Source organism: Taudactylus pleione, unplaced genomic scaffold, assembly GCF_031769625.1.
Source record: "Taudactylus pleione unplaced genomic scaffold, aTauple2 ptg000318l, whole genome shotgun sequence".
In the NCBI taxonomy this organism is placed as follows: domain Eukaryota; kingdom Metazoa; phylum Chordata; class Amphibia; order Anura; family Myobatrachidae; genus Taudactylus; species Taudactylus pleione.
Window position 1 is genome coordinate 2,628,815 of NW_028284719.1, and position 6,367 is coordinate 2,635,181.

Sequence of the window (6,367 nt, forward strand, 5' to 3'; positions counted from 1 at the left end):
CAAATATTTAATCTCCATATAGAATTGTCATAAGATTTCAGTGCATAGTGATACATTTATATTCAGCTGTGTATGAGAACATTCTAATGAGAGTAAATGACTATTGGCTCCTGCTGCATATAATAGAACAACCATATATATTACTATAAGGCTACAGATACAGATCAGAGACTCATCCCGTCCTGTGTGACAGAAGACAAGAGAATGGAAGCCAGACCCAAGTTGAAACTTTATCATCTGCATGGGATGGATTCCAGGGACTATCTTCAAAGTTATTTTGAGGCAGAAAGTGCATTCAGAGATGAGTCAGTGGTATTTGTTATGGAGAAGCTGCACAGTGCATTAGTAACAGTTGTGTATTCAGGATAAATTGCTCTGCATAATAGGAACTTTTCCTCCTCACAGAGAGATGTTAACTACAGACATCACTCCCACCCATGGTGCTTTGTCTCTCAGTTAGGAGCTGATTGGTTGGAGCACCATTTAAAATTAGTAACAATTGATAAAAAGAATATAATTTGTTGGTAAATCAGGCCCTAAGCTGGTAGAGCGCTAACTATGCACAATACAGAGAAATGGCAGTAAACTTATGAATCATAGAAATATCTTCTTTTTAGTGCATCACAGAAAATTGAAGAATAATATATAATGTTTTAGGTATATAGATAGTTAACAATAGGTATATCACACAGATGCTATTTTCTCATATTTGCTAACATATCTTATGTATACCATGTGTCTATTACTTTATTCACACTGCAGTGAGAACTCAATAACTCTCAGATTCCCAGTCATTTTCAAAGATAAAGGCACCCAGTATTATGCTATGTAACATAGACCATGAAATCTGTATCAGTATGTGACCAATGCTGGGACTCACATTATCTTTCTTTGCTGCTAACTCACTGTAACTATATATAATGTTGCTTCTCTTCTTATCTGTATCTTCAATGCAGGTTGTATTAAAGGAGAAACTTTGATTGACATCTGTATCGGATCCATTGTTCATCATCTTTTTGTTACAAGTGATTTTTTCAAGGAGATCATTATACTAAAATTAAGAGAGTCCTGTATTATGGAACTCAACAAATGGGTGAACACCCGCACTGGGGCTTTTGATTGGAAACATGCATCTAAGATTGTTACCGAGCTGGGAGGCTACAGGTAAAATGTGACTAAACACAAAAGAACATAAAGGATGAGTCAATTTAAATTAAAATCATAACAAAGAATAACCGTTTTAGATTTGAATGGAGAACAGAGAGTTACATGATGATAGTAAATATTTCCTAGTTGGTGGCAGCATTCTTAAAGGTTTAGCAATTCCAGTTGAATTATGCATGTTGTGGTAAATGAAGAAAATTATTTAGATACCAAACACATAAAGAACATATTGTAAAGTTAAGTTTTTATGCTTTTTGACATGATTGATTAATTTTAATATGTTTTAGTGTATTAGCTATTAAATAACTCATGTAAAACATAAAGGTCTAACATGGTCACAAGGTCCTAGTGTATTATATGGTATTTCGGTGGTCGGTGGTAGGATGCCGGTGGTCGAAATGCCAAATACCTGGCATGTGATTAATGATAGGCATAGAAATATCAACATCTATCATTATCCACCTGCCAAAATCCCAACGCTTGGCATTCCAAATGATGGAAAGCCAGGTGGGAGGTGCGGACAGATGTCGGGGGGAGAGTTAGGTTAGAGGCTCCCAGGAAGGACTTAGGGTTAGGCACCCCCCCTGGGAGGGTGAGGGTCAGGCTAGAGGAAGAGGGGTTAGTGTTAGGCACCCTCCTGGGAGAGTTAGGTGTAAGGTGCAGGGAGTAGGTTTAGGGACTTACATGGGGAGGTTAGGGTTAGGCACTAGTGAGGGAGTTTAGGGTTAATCACCCCTAAAGGAGGATTTTGGTAGGGGGGAGAGGGTTAGGAATAGTGAAAAAACTTACCTGTTGGGATCTGCTGTTGCTGGTGTTCCGGCATCGGGATTTGAACCGCCGAAGTCCGTCAGTCACCCGTATCGATTCTGTATTATATAATGTAGTTGTTTAATTTTTTTTAGTGACCAAGAACAAGAAAAGGAAGAAAAGTTAAAGGAAACAATTAAACACATTGTAAAATTTGACTTCAGAAAAGAAAACCTCACAGATCCGGTGATGTAACCACAAGCCGACTGTTTCGTCACAGCGTGGGTGCTGGATGCGGTTAGTCAGGACCAACAAGAATATATCAGAAACCTGAGGAAGATGTCAAAGCTGCTTAAACCAGGGGGATACTTTATTGTATTTGGATCCTTAAATGCCACTTATTACACAGCTGGTAATGATAGGCTGCATGCATTTACTTATGATGAAAGTTTTGCCAGAAAGACCCTCACTGATTAAGGATTTGTAATTAGGTCCTGCGAGTTACTTGACAGAAAAGTAGAGAGTGATCTCATTGATTATAAGCAATTGATTCTACTTACTGCTGTCAAAGGGAATATTTAGGAGGTCTGAGTAGTGGCCATTAACTGGTTGAGTTTGGTATGAAACAGTGTCCCAACAGGGAGTACTTAATTATCCTAACCCTTCTCCCTTCTGCAACTAACCCTCCCTTCTTGCACCCTAACCCTCCCCACCCTGCATCTTCACACTCCCCGTTAGTGCCTAAACCTAAACCTTCCCCCTTGGTACACACAAGGAAGTGGGCAGCACCTATTTAACACACAGCGGGGAGTATTAAGTAATTCTTTATTAAAATCTCATATATCTGAATAGAAATAGAAATCCAAGAGCATATAATGAAACTCCCGGGAGTAAAAATATATGTACTACATATACTTACAACACAATGTCAGATAATAAAATAAATAAATATATGAATTATATAATAGAGAGTTCTCGGATAGATCTCAGCTGGTAGATATACAGCTAACTCCAATACATCTGCATAAAATGTAGCTGACAAAGGCCCTCATTCAGAGCCGTACGCTCTGAGCAGAGCGCACGCTCTGAATGAGGGCCGGCCTCCATGAAAATGGAGTGTCCTTCTGGACGCTCGTATAGCTGTGGGTCACCACCCACAGGCTATACGAGCGTGCATTTTGATGGCCGCGATGGTCGAGACCATCGCGACCATCGAAATTGCGAGCCGGAGCCTGCGGTTGAGGTTTTCAACCGCAAGCTCCGGAGTGATTTTGGCTCTATCAGAGCCAAAATCACTCCCACTGACATCACTAGTGATGTCAGTGGGCCGGCTTCTGACGGGAGGCGTTCCCGTGGGAACGCCCCCGTCGGGGAGGCACGCCCCCGACACGCCTACCAAAGGGGGCGTGCTGTCAATCAACATCGACAGCACGCCCCCTTTGATCAGACACAACGAGCGAAGGACTTTCCTTCGCTCGTCGTGTCTGGCGCATGCGCACGACGGAGCTCCCTCCGTCATGCGCATGCTCAGTCCATAACATCGACCCACTTGCGAGCGGACAGCCGCTCGTGAGTGGGTCTGAATCAGGCCCAAAGTCAGAAGGGACCCAATCGATGACAATGTATCCGATCCCTTTTGATAAATGAACGCTGAATGCACAAGCAACAATTGTAGCAATAAATTAATGAAATTTGAGATAAACGGTGCAGTGAAACTAAATAGCTTGGGTGTACACTCACTCACAATGATTGCTGCATGATAATGTGGAGTATGGATCACTCAGTCCTCCACCATACTCACTGTCCTCCTGAAAGTTTTGCCGCTCCAGCGGCTCTCATGTGCTGTCTGCTCCAGCAGTGTTGGACTGTCTCCTGGCATGGTATTACGCCGTCCCTCTCTGTGGATTCTCTGTTTGCAGTCCTCTGAGTGTCTCACTCCCAGGAAGCTGCACGGGTCACATGGGGTAGCTGCTGTTATAAGTAAATGAGCCGGGGAAGCCTGTATGTTTGAATCCCAGGGGTGAGTGGTAATAATCGCTAGGCTCAATATTCTCAGCTAGTACTCAATGTCCTCAACGTGTTTCTCCGCACACCGTACATATCTTATAATAAAATTTATATATAAAAAAAGTTGTTTGTAGTAATTGTTAATATTTTTCTTAATCACATAATAATACAAATAAAAAAAAAAACTAAAATGGCAATTGGCAAATGTGCAGAGGATAAAGCTTTTCCGGCAATCTCTCACTTGTTTCTTTTCTGTAGCACTGTGTGTTAATAGTTTGAAAAAATAAATAAGGAAATTCTGGGCCCACAAATAGTTATAGATGTTGTTCCCAGTGAAACTATTGGTCTATGAATATCAATGTATTAGCAAGTGAATAATAAATAAACACTTACAGCAATTATGACAGTTTAAATATGTTTTTTTGTTTATATAGCTTCAGATGTACAGTTCAAGCATTCTGAGAATTCCAGGGAGCCCTGTTGTCTGTTGACAGGTGTATTTCATGAGAAGTTGACTGAGCACCATCACAGGTTGAGGCTAATGAGCTGCCCCATTTACTAGGTTTTAACACATTATTAGAAGTTGGCTCTCTAGAATACTCCTACCATATAAGGCACTAACATAAACACATCTGATTGGTACAGATCAGCTTAGGATAATACTGGTACAAAGGTATGTAGCCTTACTTGTACAAAACATCTTAAGCTTATGTAGTCTTACAGGTACAAAGGCATGTGGCATTACTTGTACAAAACAACTTAAGTCCTATTTAGCCATAAAGGTACAAAGGTACATGGAAAGCACACAAAGAAATTTCACTTACAAGAATGCTGATGTTTTTTTCACATCACATCACCACATAACGAGCACATATTGTAAAATACCCTTACAGATGTCATAAGATGTGATTAGTACAGGCCCAGTGTTACTTAAGAGGCAGCAGGGTGCAGAAGTTGAGGATTCAGCCTCTTGCTCCAGCACCAGACATCAGTAGCACCCTTTTGTAGTTCCTTTTCCCCACACAACAACAGAGAGGCAGGAGATCCCAACATAGTGAACAACATAGAGGAAAGTGAGATAAAGTTATCTTTACTTAAAGTAATAGGAGAGTATATGCACTTTAGCAATAGGAAAATAAGTAAATAGTAACAATTGTTTCACAATTAATATCAGTTTTGGCAAATTATATTCAAAGCAATAAGTGTGGATATTACTTTAACTACTAAAAGGTTGTTCCCATCAATTCTGTACAGAGAACAGCAAATTCTGTCTCAGTGGTAATCAATACTGACTCTGTGGAACAACACAATGGCATTAAGTGTTAATTTCACAAAAATATTGATTATCTGGAGCTGTGATATATTGATGCTCAGATCGTTAACATCTATCTCTGAACCCCTGATGCCACATGTATTACATTCTAAGAGTCTCATTTTTATTAACCTTAAAATACATACTATATTCACATTAACTCATTAATCATAAAAAGTCACCTTAGTATATGCCCCCTGATCCTCCATCCCCATCTCTGTTCTGCCCTCCCCCACTCTGTCTGATCTTTCAACCCCTGTTCTTTTACTCCACCATGCTGTTAGCTGGTAGGTTCTACTTTACCCTGGATCCATCCTACCACGTCTCTGTACCATTCACCCCTTCTCACTCCACTATTCTATAAAGCTATATTTCCCCCATCACGCTACCTGCTCTTACCCCCCACCATGTGCTCAATCCTGCCTCCTCTCTCCCATGGCTACATACATGCTTACCTCCCAAAGGTCCCCCCCTCTGCTGTAGTGTCTGTCCCATCTTCCTCACAGTGGGACCCATGCCACCTATTACACTAAGTTATACCGACCTATTACAAAGATCATCCAGTCTAGAACTATCAATACTTGGTACACTATGGGCAAGGTATTTTGAATCTGTGTAGTTTAAATGTTAATAGACCAGACCACATTTGCACAAAATAAGTAAGTGTATTCTGTCATTATAATTTTTGTAACAAAAATGTTAAAAACAACAACAACCGAATTTAGAGGTTCTGAGTAAATCCAAGCCTGACTTCAGAATCCCTTTGCATTAACGTGTCAAACCAAATCCTGGTTCGGATTTAAAAATCAAACTTGGGTTTTGGATTGCATGCTATCATGTCAAAATGATGTCATTTTAGCTGTTTTTGATTTATTTATTTATTTTATTTTTAAAATACAGATCCAAAACACGTGAGGATGGTTTTGCAAAACTAAAGCCAAAACACAAAGTTGAATCCAGATCCAAAAGCAAAACACAGGGGTCGGTGCACATCTCTACTTTATGGGTAAAATTGATAAATCACTGAGTATTTGAAATAATGTGACTATAATACGTCTGAGAGTTATAAGCTTTTAGTTTATACTTCTATCACATATTCACATTTGAACTTGTATTATCAAATATATTCCTAGCCTC

At 39.9% G+C, this 6,367-nt stretch overlaps 1 pseudogene; it reads left to right on the plus strand.

The window, feature by feature from the left end:
• The first annotated feature begins 204 nt into the window (after window positions 1-204).
• On the plus strand, window positions 205-2,493 carry LOC148509644 (nicotinamide N-methyltransferase-like; annotated as a pseudogene).
• The last annotated feature ends 3,874 nt before the right edge of the window (window positions 2,494-6,367 follow it).